The sequence below is a fragment of the Pelophylax lessonae genome (genome assembly GCF_965119305.1).
Source record: "Pelophylax lessonae genome assembly, chromosome: 1".
NCBI lineage: Eukaryota > Metazoa > Chordata > Amphibia > Anura > Ranidae > Pelophylax > Pelophylax lessonae.
The window spans coordinates 414,110,662-414,132,168 of NC_138768.1; the positions used below are offsets into that span (position 1 = coordinate 414,110,662).

Here is a 21,507-nt window from a genome sequence, read left to right on the forward strand (position 1 = left end):
CCTGGGGTAAGGGAATTCGCAAATTCTGGATACTAGACTGGGCAAGATTTCTGTTATTTTCCCTAAGTGTGCTTTCTGAATGACAGACATCCAGCATCCTAACAGTAGCTTTTTCACTCTAATTGTATGGCAATCACCAAGACCGTATGTCATATTTTTCCTCAACAGTATGCCATAGTATTAATAACTATACACAGTAATACTTTCAACTGAAGTCAATTTCTGTTTTTTTGTTTTTATCCCATCTCAGGTATAGATTTTATAAAACTAAAAGACAGGAAATGAGAATGCGTGTTTGCTCCTCCCCCCCTCTTACTGCCTAGTCTTTTGTGGAGTGGTGGAAAGTTAAAATAATTTATATTTCTTTTATTCTTTCCTTTCTTATTTGTGCTACCTCCGCAGAACATAGAAAAGGCAGTTGTATTTGTGTATACAAAAAGGGGTAGTAGAAGAAAAGCAGCACCACCTCAGTGTAGATTAAAAGGTTATTTATTACTAAAAACATTGTAGTAACTCACACAGAGGAAATCGTTGATCAGCAAATGGGGATGGTTCATCTGCAACACTGTAGGGAAGTTAGGGAAGTACACTGTGGCGGCCGTGGTGCTGGCTGTGCCGGTGGAGTCCGACACTTCCTGTGTTTCTGGCAGCGTTCAGTATCCAGGCTTACATCCAATTGTGGCAGGGGGTGCTCGCGTTCGGAGCATGCGTGCTCCTTCCTCAGGCAATCAGTTGTGTATATGTACCTTTCTTGTATTTGTGTATACAGCCTATGTTGTTTTCTGGTTAATTAGTTTTTTTTTATGCTGTCACCCTATCACTGTTTTTTGTATAGCATGCTATTTTCTGTATTTTCCTTCCCCCTTCTTATGAGGTTATTTCCTTTTACTTTATGTGGGCTTCCGTAATCCTTCCTCCCTTACAAATTTTTGTGGCTAGCAAATCCAATACTCCTTTTTCGACTACCTAAAACACTTCTTTATCAAGTCTACAGCATCTTATTGTATTGCCTCAGCGTTCTGCTTGCAATAAAGACATTTGTGGATTTGTTTTTCTATTAATATATTTGTATTGAAATTTTCATCATAGAAATTTATAGAAATTTACAGAAAGATAAAAGAAATACAGTTAAAACATCGAAATATACAGTAGAGCTCATAGGAGCACTAAGTATATATAATGATATACTTGGATTTTAACATAAATTGCCATAACAAATATTGAAATAGAATTGAAAATATACATTAAGAATTTAGGCATTAAAAACCATGACTAAATGAGAAAGGCAAAGAAAAAGAAAAGGGAAAAGACGACACATTTATGGATTTTAAATGTTTAGATAGTTTAGCTATGTGACGAAAATTGTCCACAGTGAATGTCTCTGCTACATTCAGGCCATGCATAGAGGTCTCAGGAAGGGATAGTCACTATTACAACAATTGGAGTCAGAATAATATTTACTAAAGAGCTCTGGAAAGTACCCAGTAAAATATTAAGTTGATACTGGACAGTAGTAGCTTCAGGTTATCAGGTCTTGGTTTAGTAGTATAAAAGCACCTCCTTAGTATGTACTGTACTTTAGTCTCAGTCCCATGTCTAATCAAAAGCAGCTGTCTAATTGAATTAAATGTAACTTGTGTGCAAGAACCTAGTGGAATGCTGTTGCTTTCCTGCTGCCGCTACGGGTTGAAACACTGAGCCTTCTCCGGTGTACAGCTAAGGAGATTGAGATTAATGACACACTTATCCCATGCATTTACATTGTGATATATACATCAAACCTGGAACTGATCTGCTCTGGGAGGAACTTGTCAAGGTGAGCACATGATAACCATGTAATTTAAAGTGGAACCCCAGCTTAACATTTCTGTCCTAAATAGAATTGGGAGGCTTTTATAGGTGTATGTGTCTCTGCTGGGTAGATCATACCTCACTTTCTGTCATGCCTTTTGGATAGAACATTATGGGAAATTCCCCACTGGATAGGAACAGAACTTTAGAGCAGAATGGAGAAGATTTAGTGGTCTGAAACACCCCCTGCCCATTGCTCCAGTCAAAAGTGTCCAGGCTACCTAAGCAGCACTGTTGGTTGGAGCACTGGGAAGGGGGGTGGGGCAGATTGCTGGAGATTGGAACCACTGTGCTTTGTGTTGAACAGCAGTCTGGCTGTCCAGCATGCTACTGGCACAGGGTATTTAACTCTTTCTGCAGAAAATACTACTTTAAAAAAAAAAAAAAGGAATCTCACAACTGTTATTTTGTATGCAGCCTGTCTGCATTATTGTAAAAATGTAGGAAACTTGAATTGAACTTTAACATTTTAGTAAGCCTTCTCTTTATTAGGTACTTGTGGCTTTATTAGGCACACACATATGGAGGAATTAAAAAGAAAAAGAGGAACCAGCCTAGCCACACCCTTGCTGCTTGCCTAATGGTTTAAAGTGGTACTAAAGTGGTTCTAAAGGCTCAAGGTTTTTTTTACCTTCATGCATTCTATGAATACTTGCCTGAGCCCCATCGTGATACAGCGATGTGCATGAAAGTCTCAGCTCTCCGGGGACTCTCCCTCCTCATTGGCTGAGACAGCAGTGGGAGCCACAGCTCTGTGTCTAAATGGACATGCAGAACAGCGGCTTGGGTGCCCTCCACAGCACTTGGCAGGGGGGGGGGTGGAACTAGGAGTGCCGGCGGGGGACCTGAAAAGGTGGAACCTTCTAAATCTGCTTTGCTAATGAGATATAGATAATGCATGGATATTGCAGAGTGCCATGACATGATGGTCATCCCTGTGCACATGTGCGGGAGTGACATCATCATGACCCAGTCGTTCAAGTGGCCAGAAAGTGATCTCAAAAGGTAGACTTAGCGAAGATGGAAGCGTCTGTGACCGGTGGGAGCAGTGACAGCTCAGTGCTGGAGGGCTTTGGTTGACAGGCAGTTCAACCATAATGTGCGATTATGTGGTGCATGCTAGCACATTATGGCATAAGCCACCTGGGGGGCTCGTTTAATTAAAGAAAAGATGCTTCTGTGTTCCTTCCATTATCTTTCTGAGTTAACTTGTTTGTAGAGGACAAGCTGACAAATGATTATGTAAACCAATTTTTTTCTCTAGTTTTAGAGTGAGGTAGAATTAAACCCTGATGTGTTTTTAATGGTATGTGGGCCTCTGCTAGAAAGATTTTCCCTCTTTTCCTGTTCAGGTAACAATGGTTTCACCCAACAAAAAGAATCTCACCTCTTGTTCTAAGTCTGGCAAGTCTGTGAACAAACGTCCCTCGACCTCCACATGCATGCAGCAAAAACGTTCTAGGGGGTTCCGCACTGCCTTACCAAATTAAAGGCAGTGCTAGTCCTCCCACCAGCATTCTGCTGAGACAGATGCCTATTGACTAAGGATGCCATTTGCTGCTATAGTAGGAAGTAGGGAGAGTCCAGGTAGAGTCAGGCTATGGCAATTAGTGCTGGAAAGTGGGGCAGGTAAGTACATGCTATGTGTTTTAGTTGTCTAACCACCTCTGCTTCCAGGAAAGGCTTTTGTCTAGGCCAAAGTTTCCTAAATGTTAAAGGAGGTGTTTGACTATAAGTTGTATTTGCACCAATAAGAGCATTAGTCTGCAACATTTTACACTCAAAATCCAAGCTGTGTTAATGGAAATTCAAGGGAATGTGGAAGGTAGAAAAGCTTCCCTTGAATTGAGCCCACTGCATTTGTTTGGGTTTAGCACCTGACTACATCTATAGGATTTACTTTGTCACCACCTTGGAATTTGTTTGACAGTCTTTTGGGCAATGCTAATCATGTAACAGTTTTACACTCTGTATACTTTTTCCTAATAGTATAATTTAAGCAGTTCTAGGCAACCTCGTATAATACGTGTGCTTTTATGACCTGGTTCTCATTTTCCTGTTATGAACTTTTCTACCCAAGAGCTATTTGTCTGTTTTCGATATATTGGCCTCTCCTTCTTATCAGAATTCTTCCTCCCCCATCCTTTCTCTGCTCTCTCTCTTGAGAGATGCCTGGGAGCAGTAATAAGGCAAAGAAGAAGCTGAGGTTTGTTAGAAAAAATTAAGGCTAATGATCGGCGGCTCATTTTCATATTGTGTGGGTGTGGATGGAGGAGTTAATCAGTGCAGGTGGCCTTCTCCCGCTGGGAGGTCCCCTTTTGTCATCATGAAAAGGAGGAGAGCGCATAGATTGAATTACCACAGCTATGCAAGGACTAAACATATTTTAGCTCCCAATGGGCATCTAGTCTGTGGACTGAGAGCCGACATTAATTCCACTCCAAGGCAGTGCTGCAATATGTATTTATAATTAGGCAGACTGCAAAGAGCAGAGAGTCTTGTTCAAATTTAATTTCTGGTGTAATCTTGCTAATGATGGCCTAGAATGCAAATGGCCTTTGATTCAGTTTGACAGTTTGTGTATCTGGGCTCAGACAAGGGCCGAGACACTTGCTCATTAACCCTTTTCACGACTATCATTAAGAAAACACAGTTTTAACGGCCGTAGTTCTGTTTCATGTTGATTTAAAAGCTCTGGTTTTTTTTTGTGTTTTTTTTTTATTATATCTGTGTGTAGAAAACAATATGCACATAGGATATGTAGAACGATGACCAGGTGCAGGTGCACTAAAGTTTTATGGAAAACAATAAAGGTTGCACTGTAAAAACTTTTTTTTCGCATTAGAGTTTATTGTAGATAAACCATTGCATTCCTGCGCACTTCAGGCTACTAAAAAAGGGCACTATACACCGTAAGCTCTAACCAGCAGGGCCCTCTAGTTCCTCCTGTATTGAACTGTATTGTAACTGTATTGTCTTCCCTCAAATTGTAAAGCGCTGCGCAAACTGTTGGCGCTATATAAATCCTGTATAATAATAATAACCAGGAAACATTTAAATGAAAAATGGCACCAGTCGAAAAAGAGGTAAATAAGCAAGAGGCAGCCAACTACTATATGTATCCTGAATTAAAAGAGATAGTACCTAAAAATTACTTATTGTAATTTAAAAGTTGTGCTCCAGCTAGATAAAAAAAAGACACAAATGAATGCAGCTCTGTATTCATTAGCACATCATTAAATGTGTGTGTTTTTTTTTTTTTTTTTAATGCAAGCAGTGTAAGTACCTGAAACTGATTTGGTATCAGCCACTTGCAGTCCCTGTAAAGCGGAGCTCATACTGGCGGAAGAAGGGGGTTGGGCTACAAAAAGTATATTAATAATTATTATTTTATTATATTATATTTATATATTAATTATTAGAATTATTCAGGATTTATATAGCGCCAACAGTTTGCGCAGCGCTTTACAACAGAGGGCAAAACAGTACGGTTACAATACAATTGGAATTAGAGGGCTCTGCTCCTTAGAGCTTACAATCTAAATGCATTTTAGCTTCATTTTGATATCTGCCTAGGGCTGGCTGCAGGGCTGTCTTTAACACAGGGCAAAAGGGGCAGCTGCCCCAGGTCTAGTCATTGTTGTGGGGCCCAAAGCAGCTGCCCCTTGAGCCCCCAAATAGTTGATAAGTGGATTTAAGAGGGCCCAAGAAAATTTTTGCCCAGGGTCCAATCAAGAATAAAGACGGCCCTGACTGGCTGCATGTTTCCACTTTCCCCCAATAATAGTCTGCTTAATTTGTGATTCTGATGCATGTATATAACTGTACAACATAAATGATTACTGAGACAAAAAGTAGTGCAGGAGGAAACATCTCAGCTTAAATCTGAGCCTACCAATCCGAAAATTAGTCTGATCGCTTAGGAGTCACTAATGTGTTGTTCTAATGCATGCGTTTTATGGTGTGCTGCATTATGACAGCCCATTCATTAAATGGACAGGAAGTGTATTCTAACGCATGAAAAAATGTACTTGCACATCTTTTTTTTTTTTTTTAATTATTAATTACCGCAACACAATTTTGTGAATAGGACCCTAAACAATTGTCTTGCGTAATGCAGTTTCCCAAACAGATTTACTAAATGTATTCATGCCTGAGCAGTATTGCAATATAAAGTGTGTTTTTACTCTATGTACTTTATATATTGTGTATTTCATGTCTGTGGTATATAGAAAGTATTTTGTTTCCACCGTACCGTGGAAGCCGTAACTCCACCATCACCTCGTGATTTGTTGTGGAATCTCCACTACAACAAAGATAGACCTGTAACCTCTAACTGGTATTCCCCAGAGTCTCACTGATCTGCTTTGACTTGCACAATCTACACTTACAAAAAAACAACCATCCGTTTTCACTCTTTCTCTGAAAGAAAATAATAAAATCATACGCAGGGTGTATAATAATTTCTCCTTGTATTTGAAAGACTTGTGAATGCTTGCAGTTAGCATACTTTTTCTCCATATGAAGACGTCAAGGCACAAATCTTTTATCACTTTTAGTTTTAGATATAGATGTAAAAGAGATCATCTTGATGTAATATTTGTGTGAATGTTCAAAACACCTTATGTGTGTACACAGGCAAGCTCAAGGTTCTTGTAGTGCCCAAACCCAATATATTTAGTCTTTACCTTTTTTGACTGACAGTAGCTGGCCTATGCCCTCCCAATGGCAATAACCATATTTTTTTGGAGGGCATATGTACTTTCAAAGCTAACTCTACCTTTCTGATCATATTTATCTTATTGAGTAAGATGAAACAAGGCTAGAGTTTGCACTCTTTACATCCAAACTGCATCCCCTAATCAAATTTAAGGGTTCTTCTCTGAACCCAATCCAGTAATTTTTGTATTGAAATCACATCAATATGTGTGGCTCTGCACAGAGATCTTCCAATTGTAAAAAAACACAGGAAGGTGCAAACACCTAGTGCATTACAACCAATAAAATGCATTAAATTAAAAACTGCTATACTCACAAACATTGTAAGGAACAAGCACTGTGAAGAAGGGGGCATGGCCCCCGAAACGTGTTAGCCTTCCAACTGAGTCATGTTTAGATAAGACGCCCTTGCCTCACTGTTGGAGTTGTTATTTAAAAAGCTTGTTCCCTATAATCTTTGTGAGTATATTAGCAGCTTTTTATTTAATACATTTTAATGGTGGTAATGCACTAGGCATTTGTGCCTTCCTGTGTGTTTTTAGAGTTTGTTGAAGATTCCCCAATCTGAGGAGAGCTGCATCGGGCAAAGCATTACGGTGACACCATTGAATGCACCGCTGCTTGAGTGCTGGACTTTTTATATATATTCTTCTAGAGATCTACCAATGGATAGACTACCAGTCCCATCTGACACCACAGCAGAGGGATAGAGAGACTTATTTGTGGTGATGTTAGCACACCTGTAGTCCATTCATACTTCCACCAGCCCCATATCCGAAGGCCCTTACCTTAGTATGACCCTGTGGCTGGAGGAATAGTCTACAGGAGCCTGAGAATTGCACTCTCAATCTACTGATTGCAGTTGTAATGCTTTTCAGGCTCAAATACAAGCAATAAATACCTGAGTTGTTTTTTTTTTTTTTTTTTTTAAATCAATGTGGGTGCATTTATTATTTTTTTTTTTTTTCAAAAGGTGGAAAAAGGTGGTCCAAAAGATGGAATATACCTTTGAACAGAGAGATTTATTATTTTCAAAGAGGTACCAAGCTCCCTCTAGTGGCTAATATACAAATCTCTATATTTAATGCAATAAAAATATGGAAGAGCAGGCATGTAAATCTCTTTAAAGTAAATATTGCAAGGCTAAATTAAAACATATGTTTACTAAAAATACCTTTTTCTACTGAGCAATGACTTCAAGTATTCAGGTTAGCTAAGCAATAGGTATGAATTTCTGTTTCATTATTGAGCATAATCTTGTGAGGTAGAACTGTGCACTTCCTAGTGTCAGTATTCACATGCATTTTAACTTTTATAAAAACATATTGTATACAAGAACTGTTACCTTTAATTGGGCCAGCAAAGGATGTGAGGGATTGTGTAGAGGAAGTGACTGTTGACCTAAAAAAGTCTCCCGAATGTCTTCACTTTGAGCTATGTTAGCCAGTTTCATGAAATAAAAAGAGGGAATTCTACTAAAGTAAACCAGGTTTGGAATAATCCAGACAAGCCAACCATGTCAGGATTTAAATTTCAACTTGGACCACCCTGTATAAAAGCTTAAAGGGTTTCTGTGGTTAGTGAAGAAAAATCTCTTTACCCTTTGTATAAGTTCAGCTACCTGTACATATTGAAAGTGCGTACTGTTTTACTTGGTTTTACATGTAATTTGTGCAGAAAATATAAATAGCAGTAAAAAGGCATTTCAGAAGCTTTTCATGTAGTTTGCCAATTCAACTAATGGCTAATGCCAGTTCTGACTAGTCCAGGTTAACTACTGGTCATGTCACTGTGAGTATACCAGTCAGTCAAGGATGCTTGCTCTCCTCACACACAAGTCAGCACAATATAAGTACAGTTCTACACTGCTGTTATTGAAAAACTAAAATCAGTTTTATTCTTCCATTTCTCCAGGAACACTCTGTTTTTTCTGTTGTGTTTTGCCCCCTACTGGAACTTAAGATGACCTTAATCACTTAAAGACTAGGGCTTTTTCTGACAAAATCTGTATAAACATGATAATAATCAATTTAATGAAAAAAATAAATAATTCATGGCCGTTAAGTAGTCAGAGCATATGGGTTATTTTTGAAAAAATAAGGATATCATTTAGTAACATTTTAATAGAAATTCCTACAATTAAGCTCTAGAATGGTCTGAAACACGTCAGGAAGAGGTGCTAGGTGGAGTGTTCTCTGTAGTATTGTACCAATAAAGTTAATTTTAGTTTTTGGGAACCGTGCTGTGCAGCTTTATTTATATAGTAATGGCCAAAACCCTTGTAAGTGCTGCTCTCTGTACTCCTACAGGCGTTTCTTCAGATGACGGCAGAAAGTTATAACAACATCCTGCTCTGTTTGAGAACCAAAACAACTTTGAGGTTTATTTACTAGTTGCAATAAAGTCAATGGCTTTGTTTAACTACAAATTTTAGATATGTAAAAAAATCATAAAATTGTAAACTTTTCTCTTTATTTGCATGAGCATGAGCATGTAAATGAAGCATATTTAAAATCCTTAAAAAATAGATATTTCAGTTAGAGCTGGGGGTCCCTTAGGTGAGTTGCTAACCAGTTTCCAATTCCATTTGGAATCTCAAGCAGCAAGATCTCCCTGCCACAAGACGCTAGGTCCCAAATTTTGAGTTTAGTATTTTCTTTGCCTACCTTGACCTTTCCATCTCCATTAGGGTGGCCATCTGTCTGGTTTTCCTCGCTCAGCCAGGTTGACACAGTCATGGTGTCTATGTCTAGTTCTGCACTGAGAGGAACCTGGCAGAGGGTGAAAACAGCAGATTATCTGGTTCAAAACCATTCTCAGTACATTGAGAGATATTAGGGAAATGAGCCATGAAATGGATCCTCAACAAGTCAGGAGAAAAACAGGGTTAAAATTTCTGGTGTCCTACCATTAAGTACCCACTGCTACTATTCTCACAGGCAGACAACCAAAGCTGCTTGCTACAAGAATTTGCTGAGAACAGCTATATAATATTGACACAGACCTTAAACTTTCAAGGCAAACATCTTTGAATCTAGGGTGTGGAGGTAAGTGAAATGCACATCATTATGATCACACTGCAAATCGTCTTTATGTGAACCCATGGCCAGGCTATAGAACTTCAACTATCGACATATTGTTACCAAGAAGTAAATAAGATTTGAAACAAAAGTTCACATACCTCTATAGCTACAGGCACTTTGTAGCATATAATCCTCCAAATTTACAGAAACAGAACTGAAGGCTACATGCACATGGATGTCTTCAGGCATAAAATATGCCTAGTATAAAAACACAGGGATTGATTAAAAAAAATTCTGGTGCAACTCTGCAGAAAAACCAATCAGCTTCCAGTTTTCTTGTCAAAGCTTAATTGAACAAGCTGAACTTAGAAGCTGATTGGCTACCGATCTGGCACCAGATTTTGTACTATCCAGTTTTAGTAAATCAACCCCATAGTATTTTCCCGCATCAGGGGACCCACAGACGGGGCATACACTTAGTTGTGAAGTGAATGGCTGTATGCATTTTTACTTGTGTAAACACCAGTGCTTCTATGCATTGGCATTTTCCCACGCTTTTGCCTATGTTTTCCTGAATGCAGAACTTTCGTGTTTGGGAAAATATGTTGTACGTGCATGCGTGGGTAAATGATTATGCACAGAAGCATTGGCTTGTACAGGGGCATACAGCCAATCACTTCTATGGCTCCTGGACTTCAAACTATCCTTTTGGTCCCACAGCCAATCATTGTCCAACTTTGCCGCCTCAACCTCCGTAACATCTCCAAAATATGCCCCTTTCTAACCAATAACACCATAAAGCTCCTAGTTCACTCCCTGGTCATCTCTCACCTTGACTAATGTAACTCCCTTCTCATTGGCTTACCTTTACGTAGGCCACCCCCCCTTCAGTCCATTATGAATGCTGCTGCCAGGCTCATCCTCCTTACCACCCGCTCCGTTTCTGCTACTCCTCTGTCAATCCCTCCACTGGCTTCTGCTCACCCAACAAATTAAATTCAAAATACTAACAACAAGTTAAAAAGCCATTCACAACTCTGCCCCCACCCCGCTACATCACTAACCTTGTCTCAAAATACCGACCTAATTATTCTCTTCCTTCCTCCAAAAACCTCCTGCTCTCTAGCTCCCTTGTTATCTCTTCCCATGCTCACCTCCTGGACTTTTCCCAAGCCTCTCCCATCCTATGGTATTCCCTACCACAATCTGTCCCATTATCTGCTACTCTGTTTGCTTTTAGATGATCCCTGAAAACCCTTCTCTTCAGAGAAACCTATCTGCCCCCACCAACTGTATTTTTATTTTCTCCATCAGCTTCTCCCCCACAGCTATTTCCTTTTGTATCACTTGACCCTTCCTCCTAGATTGTAATCTCTAATGGGCAGGGCCCTCTGATTCCCCCTGTATTGAATTGTATTGTAACTGTACTGTCTGCCCTCATGTTGTAAAGCGCTGTGCAAACTGTTGGCACTATATACATTCTGTATAATAATAACAATAATAATAATACTATTAATAATAATAATAATAATAATATTAATAATAATAAAAAATAATAATAATATTATTATGTCTTATGCAACTTATTGCATTGCAAGAATTAAGTTATTATATACCCATTGAAGACGTCAACCCTATATATGTGAAATAAATCTACAAAAATAACTGCTGCCCCTTTAAATGTGAAGCATACATAAAACATACAATAACTAGTAAAGTAAGGCGCTGTTATATCAAAACCATAAGTACCTAATATATATATAATAATCTAGACAAAGTGAGTGTGAATCAACACCCCAAAAACTGCATGAAGTGCCAGTAAAAAAAAGGAAATCAAATATAATAAAATAAAGATTTTGCTTGACAAAATAAATATCACAGTCCACTACAAATAGAGTGACGACAGTCTGCGTTGCTCGCCAGTCTCTGTGACCACAACCAGTGTATATTAAATGTGCTTCTCTTCCTATAAATCAAATGCTCTACCACATGAAATGCAAAAATACTGCGCTCAACAGAGTCCCCAGGTCCCAGGGACCACTAAGCTTTGTATGGATATAAGCACCAAAACATCCAGAGATTCTTCCACAGCAATTACTATTCACCTTAATGCATATCCTCCCCTCAGATGAATGGCATACAATATAAAGGCAAAAAAACAAGGTGATCGTGCAACACCGTTTATTTAAAATGTCCCATATAAAACATATTTATAGTAGTCTGCGTACGCAAAAAGTACCTAGACCGGCACCAGCTCGAATAGCCTCTACTAAACCCCTCAGTATTCGATTCAGGTATGGTCTCAATACTGATTCCCTTATTTCCTGATGATGCTTCTAATAGGCGAAATGCATTGGGATCTGGTTGCTGTTTTGAAGGTCGTGGTACACCATTGACATCACATCCTGCACCTCCGTGGCACGCACGCAAGCCGGCGGATCGGTGCAAGTGGTGAGACCATACCTGAGTATATATATATATTAAGTACTTATGGTTTTGGTATAACAGTGCCTTACTTTACTAGTTATTGTAAGAATTAGGTTATATGTTTCTATATGAGTTTTGCCCTTGCCTGTACTTGTGGCATTATTTGAAGGAAGCCATGGAAAGCTGACCGGGCAGTTGTCCTATGTTCTTCAGCTTAAGTCAAACCCTCCCTGTGCATTCAAACAGGTATATTCCTCATAGGTCTGCACAGATTCTCATCCACACACTAAGATGAGCTACATTGCTTGAGTATGGCTCAGGGGCAGCTCCTCCATGGCACAAACATAAACGTCCATAGGTACATGCCCTAAGTTATTTTGAACTTGGTTCCCTCACACGAATGGAATGCATAATGTAGACATTTTACCGCTACTTTCTATAATGTAGTTACTGGGTTTAAATTTTCACATATAAAACTGGTAACTAGAATAATGAGCGCAGCACTGTGACCAACCTTATGCAGCCCAAATGATTTCATTGTTTGTGAGCTTGGTCGGCTTTTACATCCGTACACCCTGGAGGAATCAAAACTTCTGGATGGAGAAATAAGATGTTTAAGTTGCCACAGTGTTCAAGGTTTTTAATAGGTCACAGAGGTATAGCAGTGAAACCTGTATAAATATACATGGATATACACATTGTTAGCCTGCATGTGCCGTGGCTTGCAAAGGTATTCAATAGCTGGCATTGTGAGGATTTTATAAATCATTTACAGCAGGTGTGGTCTTCATTATTCTACAATAAGGTAGCGATGAAAATTGTTCTCATATATGGCATCTGAGAAGTGTATGCATTTTCTGTTTTGCGTTTTTACATCGTTAAAACGGGTTTTAAAATATTACAGCATTTAAAGGATTCAATTGTGGTAATCTGACAAATGTGCTGCACGTGAGCGTAGATATTTTACACTAGTTTTTCTCTACTCTGTGGATTTCCCCAGTCTGGTTAGGAGGACCGACCTTAAATCAGCTTTTACATTTTAGAATGTTTATTAAAACACGAGAAGGAAAATTGTCAGGGTTCCCTGTCAAGCAGCGTTTGGAATGTTTGTTAATAGATCCCTTGTACAATTGTCAGTGACCCCTATCAGAGTTGATGGTTTTGGAACCGGTATAGAGAAAACTGCCTACCATGTGATTAGATGGCTTTGCTAATTTATTTAGCATATACAAGAGTCAAAATGACAGCCGGATAGCTGGCCACATCTCTGAGTACTGTAAAGTAAGTTTGACCGACTTTTTTGCCGGGGCTGATAAGCATCACGTAGATTTATTTTACTGCATGGTTGGGAGAAATAAAAATATCCCTCTTTAATGCACCCGGTATAGTTATGGCAGCGTATGGTACTCAATCTCCTCCATTCCATCTACTTCATTGCTTAAACATCCTGTGCAGAGATTTGTACAAGTTCTTTCTTTCATTTTTTTTCATGACCGTTCCACATGACAAAAAGTGTTAATATCTTCAAGCCCAGGCAGCAGTAATCCTTTTACTTGAGCGAATCATGTGCTAATCTGCTGGCCGAGTCATGGGCATATTAGATCATTAGGAATTCATTCTGTAAAGCTGGTCGAGCACAGTGACAGGAGACTGGGGAGGCATTGAAAAAAGTGTCACCTATTGCAGAAAGCTCTGCTTTCTCAATATTGCTACCATAAGGCACACATAATGTGCCAAAAAAACAAAACAAAAAGAAAAAAAAAAACTGCATCTCATTGTGAAATCTTTTAATTGCCTTTAATTGAACTGTAATGTGTTTGACTATATAGGCTATCATGCCCATTTAATAGGTCAAAGTGTGCAAAACCTAGTAGCTAGGAGTCCCCATTCTGCTGTCATTTCTCTCTTCTCTTCTCTTCTCTTCTCTTCTCTTCTCTTCTCTTCTCTTCTCTTCTTTTCTCTTCTCTTCTCTTCTCTTCTCTTCTCTTCTCTTCTCTTCTCTTCTCTTCTCTTCTCTTCTCTTCTCTTCTCTTCTCTTCTCTTCTCTTCTCTTCTCTTCTCTTCTCTTCTCTTCTCTTCTCTTCTCTTCTCTAGTACACTGATAGCAAGTCGGTAGCTATGAGGTCCTGCAAGTGTGTGTTGCCTCTGCTCTTTGAAGTTCATTATTATAATCAAGTGAACCTGTCTGGTGAAATGTAGTAAACAGACTTACAATACACAAATATGGCAAGTGTGGTGTGATACTTTTTTTTTTTAATAACCTTTTAACATAAATCTTTTTGTGCAGGGGAGCTCCACCCTGAACTAAAGCTTCTGTCTCTCTATTTTGTCACTAGGGCCCTTTAGATTGGTTGGTGGGAGGGATGGAGCATAGCATTGAGTCAAAGCAGCCATTACCACCTCCCTATAGAGCGCCCAGGGAGAAATTTAAGAATTAATGAGGGTACATTCAGTCACTGCAAATGTTATATTTGCTTGTTGCCTTTCATTTAGCAGGCATTGTCAAATGATCCAATACATGTACATTGTTTACATTTTAAGATATCAGTTTGTAGTGCAGATCATCGGTATTTCATCAGTGACAAAGCCCTATCTACGCATCTGAAGTTTATACCTACAATTTTCAATGCATTTACGTTTGTGGGTTGCAGCTATATTGTTTACTCTGCATGCATAGTTCCATATGTATGCGTCCTTTATTGGACAGATGATGTTCAAATTGAAGGTGCTTAGAGGGTATGTTCTAGTTCCCACCATACTAATGCAGACACACATACAGCAATTACCATATTTAACATGTCTAGATGTTTAGTTTGATACAGTATATTGAACAACCTTTCTTTGAATTAAACCATAAGCCACTTACTTACTGTATGTCAATAAAAAGAGTTTTATTTGTCTTTTAGCGTATGAAAATGAACATTAGTATGTGAAATAAGACATTTTTTTAACATCTTTTCATACACTGTTAAAAAACATTAAAGAAACACTTTTCAAAGAGTATAGCATCAAGTCAATTAAACTCCTGGGATGTTGATCTGGTCAGTTAAGTAGCAGAGGGGGTCAGTTTCAGCTGCTTTGGTGTTAATGAAATTAACAACAGATGCACTAGATGGGCAACAATGAGATGACATTCAAAACAGGAATGGTTTTACAGGTGGAGGCCACTAACAATATTTTTCCCTACTCATCTTTTCTGACTGTTTTTCCCTAGTTTTGCATTTGGCTAGGGTCAGTGTCACTACTAGTAGCATGAGGCAATACCTGGACCTTCAGAGGATGCACAGGCGGTCCAACTCCTCCAGGATGGCACATGAATAAGTGCCATTGTCAGAAGGTTTGCTGTGTCTCCTAGCACAGTCTCAAGAGTATGGAGGAGATTCCAGGAGACAGGCAGTTACTCTAGGAGAGCTGGACAGGGCCGTAGAAGGTCCTTAAATCATTAGCAGGACCTGTATCTGCTCCTTTGAGCAAGGAGGAACAGAATAACCATTGCCAGAGCCCTACAAAGCGACCTCCAGCAGGCCACTGGTGTGAATGTCTCTGACCAAACAATCAAAAAAAGACTTCATGAGAGTGGCCTGAGTGGCCCGACTTCCTCTAGTGGGCCCTGTGCTCACTGCCCGGCACCAGAGAGCTTGATTGGCATTTGCAATTGAACACCAGAAATGGCGGGTCCACCACTGGCACCCTGTGCTTTTCACAGATGAGAGCACGTTCACCCTGAGCACATGTGACAGACGTGAAAGGGTCTTGAGAAACTGTGGAGAATGTTATGCTGCCTGTAACATCATTCAGCATGACAGGTTTGGTGGTGGGTCAGTGATGGTCTGGGGAGGCATATCCATGGAGGGATGCACAGACCTCTACAGGCTGGAAAATGGCACCCTGATGAAATCCTTGGACCCATTGTCAGAACCTACACTGGTGCAGTGGGTCCTGGGTTCCTACTGGTGTACGAAAATGCCTGGCCTAATGTGGTGAGGGTATGCAGCCAGTTCCTGGAGGGCGAATAAGTTGTTTTACAACATATTGTATCCATTTTCTGTTGATGTTTTTTCTTTGTGAACTTCAATAAAATTGTTTATTAAAGATGCACAGTATATCAACTCAAAATGGCATCTTTTGTAAAATATAAGTTTTTGTAGCAGTTTTTTAGCTTACTTGAAAAAAATGCTGCTCAGCTCTATCCAGTCAATGTGGGTAACATGCACAAGTTTGCCTCAGCCTTGCACCACTCCACACGTCATGTCTTCTGACCTGTTTTGCCCCATTCACCGGGGGCTTAGTCACAGAGGGAAACAGGTTAGGTTTATATGTAGAATTGGATCATGTAAGGTGTATGGCACATTTAGCCTCAAGCACACGGGGCTTCTGTTTATGACTCTCTGAATGTCAGAACTCCTGGCAGGAAAAGTTGCTTCAAAATTGCGGTAAAAACCACTTATTGCACGTGCGTTTAGGCACATCTAGCGTTTGAGTGTTAATGCATTCTATTGGTCAGAATATTAATTCATTCTGGCCATTGAAATGCATTAAAGCTCAAAAGCTAGCTGCGTCTAGCGTTTATGCACATTTAGAAGCATTTAGGTGTGTTCCGCTTTTTTCTGCTTTTCAGCTCCTCTCCTGAACAAGACTTTGTGGGTTTTTTCTTGCCTGTAAAAACTCCTCTTCTAATATGACTGTAAATACCTATGTCCTTATGTATGCCTTGAGACACATAGGCTTGCATAGAAGTGCTTTTACAAGCTGAAAAGAAAAAAAAAACTCTCAACTGCTATAACAGCAAAGTTTTTAAGCTATGTGCGCATGAGGCTTTAAACCTCTTCACGCCCACACAATAGTCAAAAGATGGCTACAGCCCGGGCTCACATTGCTGGGTAGGTGTCTGTGGACATCCTCCCATGATCGCACTGCCTGTGCACCCTCTACTGCGTGCATCTCCAGGGATCTTGATCGCTGTGTCCGTAGGACACAGCTGGTCACAGATCAGGGTAAAGAGCCAATCACAGCAGCTCTTTACCATGTGACCAGCTGTGTCCAATCACAGCTGATCACAGTGTAAACAGAATTTTCTGGTTATCGGCAGTCCTCTCCTCACATTGACAGCTCAGGAGGAAAGGAGAGCCCATAACCAGAAAATCCACACAGGGGACATCTACACTGATAACCAGGGCACTGATCATCAGTGTCCTTATGATCAGTGCAGCCCCAACAGTGCCCACAAATGCTGCTAATCTGTACCCATCAATGCTGACAATCAGTGCTCAACAGTGCTGCCTGACCTGACAGTGCCCATCAGTGTTGCCTGTCAGTGCCCACCAGTGATGCTGATAAGTGCCACCTATCAGTGCCCATCAGTGCCCATCAATACCACCTTTCAGTGCCCATCGGTGCCACCTATCAGTGATCAACAGTGCTGCCTATCAGTGGCCATCAGTGAAGCATATCAGTGCAGCCTCATTAGTGCACATCAGTGAAGGAGAAAAATTACTAGAAAATTGTATAACAAAAACTTTTTTCTTTTTATCAACATTTTATTTGTTTAGCAAAAAATAAAAAACACAGTGGTGAATAAACACCACCTAAAAAAAGTTCTATCTGTTTAAAAAAAATAATACCAATTTTATTTGGGTACAGTATTGAATGATCACGCAATTGTGATTCAGTGTGAAAGCACTGAAAGCCGAAAATTGCCCTGGGCAGCAGGCAAGTGGTTAAGTGCATGTCATGGTAACAAGACAGTTTCTGTTCCTGAAGACATCTAATGTTGTAGCATACCTGTGTTCATGCCACTCTGAATGCAAATATAATTATGAATTCATGTATTACAGTGGGAAATAGAACCCCGCTCTCATTTTTAGTTGGAGAGATTTGCTCTCAGTTCTTGTCTCATGGATACAACAGGAAGTGAGAGGAAATTACCACTAAGTCATGGGAGATCCTCTCTTACGCGGTTCCTATTAGACCAGGTGTCCCCTGGATTTTCCCCAGCAATTAAATCCTGACAGTAATTCAAACTTTTCCCTACGCTACCAAAAAAAATTGGCTAGATATAGACTTTAAAACCTGCCAAGCTGCCAAGTAAAAGAATCAGATCAACTTTCCTTTCTGTGTGCTGAAGCTGTAATAAAAATTCTTTATATGAAACATCTATTTTGACTGGTGAGATGTGAAAAGATTAGCAGAAAAGGGTTCCTATAATACATTGAATTTTTCTAACACCAAAAAGAAAACACACAAACCTAATAAAGGCTTATTCCTTCAGGTAATTTGAGTTTAAAAAAAGTAATGGTAATTGTTGTATCTTCCCTATGTGGACTTTATTAAATAACATGATTGTCCAAGCTGGTTACTTCTCAGTGTAATCATGAGGAAAAGGCTATGGAAAATGTTTGGAACAGAAGTAGAAAATTGTGGAAGGCATACACTGGTACTAGTACAGCCACAGAGGTCTCTGGAGGAGGGTCTGATTAATTTGATGGTTTGCAGTACAGTAACTGACAGCAGAGTTCAGTTTGGGATGAGATGAACTCATGCCTATTCTAAAAACTTTAGCAACAAATTCCACAGTCTATACAATGTTTGTTGTTATACTTTGGCAAGGCATTATAGACATTTTCTTGTATATCTGCACTGGATCTGTGTTCAGGTAAAGTTGCCTGATTATTTTTTACGTTGATCATTGGTTAAGATATACATTGAGCTAGCTCTGGTATAGTTGGAGTTTTAACAGCCCACTGCTCATCATTGAATGATTTTTCTCCTTTTCATGTTTTGTTTAATATTGGCTGATTAAAGAAGACCTCTTCCAAAAAAAAAAAATGCTCAAAGCTTGTACTTGCTGCTTCTTGGTTTTATGGTCTGAGCACAATGTGGTCATGCACAAGGGGATGATTCATTCTACTACAACCAAGTGACTGTCTGACAATGTGTCGTTAAAGTTTGTGCCATTGTAAGTGGGGTACACTCTAAAAGAAAATCAGGTGAACAATCGTCCGATTTTCTCTGTTGTTTCACAGCAAATTGGAACAGATGAAAGAAAATTTGTACAAAAATTCTCATACGACAAAGGCTTTTTTTTTGTTGTTTATTGTTTCTGATCATGCACAGTCTTTCATATCTGATTTTTTCTCGCACGAAAATTGTACAAAAAAGGATACACATTACGTAAAAATTGTGCGATCTGTTCCCGTAGAAGAAAAACTTTGGAGCTTGTCCCTTCATAAATTTTCGTTTAGATGTCAGAATCAGCTGTACAAAGTTGTGTACACACTATACGAAAATTGCTCGAAAGTTCTTTGGACAAAAATTCTTGCCGGATTTTCTTGTAGTGTGTACAAGCGCTTAGTTTCCTTCATTTGGGTATTTATTGAACGGGTTGGAAAGTTCTGGTATTTTTTTTATTTTTCAACAGGATTTTTTAGAAAATAGATTTCATGAGGATACTGTTCCTCTCCTACTGTCACTTTTGGACAGATATCAGCAATCACAGAGTTATAGTTACAGTGTCACCTGTTATTGAACTTTAGTATTAAGGGACACCAAAACCAAAAGTAATCCCCTAGTGCAAATACTGTATTTCATTGATCAGGGGGAGCAGCAGGGTAATGGGGTCTTCGAATTCCTTGTTCCGCTCCTGTTGACTGATCTGTTATAGCTGAATCACCTTCTTTTATAGGGATAATCATCACCTCAAGGTATCCAATTTATTCAAAATCATCCAATCCCTTAGTAGTATTTACTCTAACAATTAAATGTTTTATGTAAATGTCCAATCCTGACTTCTTATTTTTTTAGCCAATAAACTGTCACTAACAATTTTTATTTATTTTTTTTAAACCGTTGTCATGCCACGGCCCCATACATGCATGGCAGGTACAATGACCCGCCCTGCATCACATTCCATATTGTATAGAATGAGTTAGTGAGGCAGATTTCACCTTGCTATTGCCAAAGTTACCTGAATAAAGAATAGGATTTCTATTAAAATCCAATTCATGCAAACATAGGCTTGTGCTGATGAAATAATATATGTGTTGATTACCCAGCATGCAAAGGGATGTGCACATAAAAAGAAGAAGTGATCCTCCCAGTCTGATGACTCCTAATAATCAGTTAGAAGCACCCATGTGGGTACCCATAATCATTTTAATAGAGATCCTCATGTGAATCATTTGTTTTATTAAAACTATTCAAATACTTTCAAGCACAGCTCTTCTGGCATATGCCACAGCAAGATTGCCATGGTATAAATTGTAGCTTTGCATTTGCGTACAAGGACATTTAGCTACTAATTTATTTAAAAACAAACATTTTGCTGTCCATAGCTTGGAAATATTTGTTTGCGTGCCCAGGTATTAGTTATAAATCTTTAAGTATTGACAATTAGTAATTATGGCAACTGTGCTACATTGGTATAAGAAGTAGACATGGTTTTGCCAAGAAGGCTTTGGTGCTCTTTCTGCTTTTTGCAGAAAGATCCCACGTCCAATGTTTAATTTCACAGGACCTTGAAAATCCTTGAGAACACAATGGGTCATAAGGGGTCATATGCCACTCCACATCACCTTTGTATGTGGACATTGTCTATCATTTAGGGAAATCCTGTGTTAAACACAAGCAAATACAGATCAACACAGCCAGTCAACTAGTCACACAAAGCTAGGGAGCCAAGAACAACACCATATCTAAGTCTGTGAATTGGATAGTAAATACCAGTAAATGAGACCAGTGGTTATTCTCTGTATTTTTAGTGACTGTTTAGTTCATGTGAAACAGAAATGTGAAATTAAAAATTAGTTGACTTTTCTTTTTTTAGATACAACAATATTTAATGCTCAGATAGAAAGGTATTTTCTAAACGGCAATTAAAATGATTGTCATTGTGTGACACAATGCAGTATGTAGCATTGCCTATACTGTATGCCAATATAGCATAACTAGTACACATTGGTGTGGTCAAATTCATCACATAGATTTTTTTGGAAATTGTAGTAAAATGTTGAAATTAAATGTTGTAAAATTTAGCTTTTTTTTTTTAAAGTTATCCATTAACAGGACCCGATTTGGTCAGCTATTATCAGCTTCACTTAAAGGTGCAGATCAGGCCCTTTCACTGTCATTTATCTTATCTAGTGGCATAAGTCCTCCATGTAGGTATTTACTGTTATGTACATAGATACACCCAGGCTGCAAAAAGCATGACTTCAGGGCTGGATAAGGTAAGTATTTGGAATGAGTGGGAAATGAGAGTGGTTACAGATCTCATAGAACTGGTGGGGTGTGTGATGCTTATAGGGAGCAAGAAAAGCAACCCTTTCCTTTGGGCATAATAGCTGCTGAGACCTTTTCATATACAATAGACCAGTGATGGTGAACCTTGGCACCCCAGATGTTTTGAAACTGCATTTCCCATGATGCTCAAGTACATTGCAGAGTGCATGAGCATCATGGGAAATGTAGTTCCAAAACATCTGGGGTGCCA

The 21,507-nt window shown here is 39.2% G+C and overlaps 1 protein-coding gene across 7 annotated transcripts in view; it reads left to right on the forward strand.

Moving 5' to 3' along the window:
* The window catches only part of BNC2 (basonuclin zinc finger protein 2), an 806,895-nt gene that overhangs the window by 558,776 nt on the left and 226,612 nt on the right, over positions 1–21,507 (forward strand). The window lies entirely within an intron of this gene.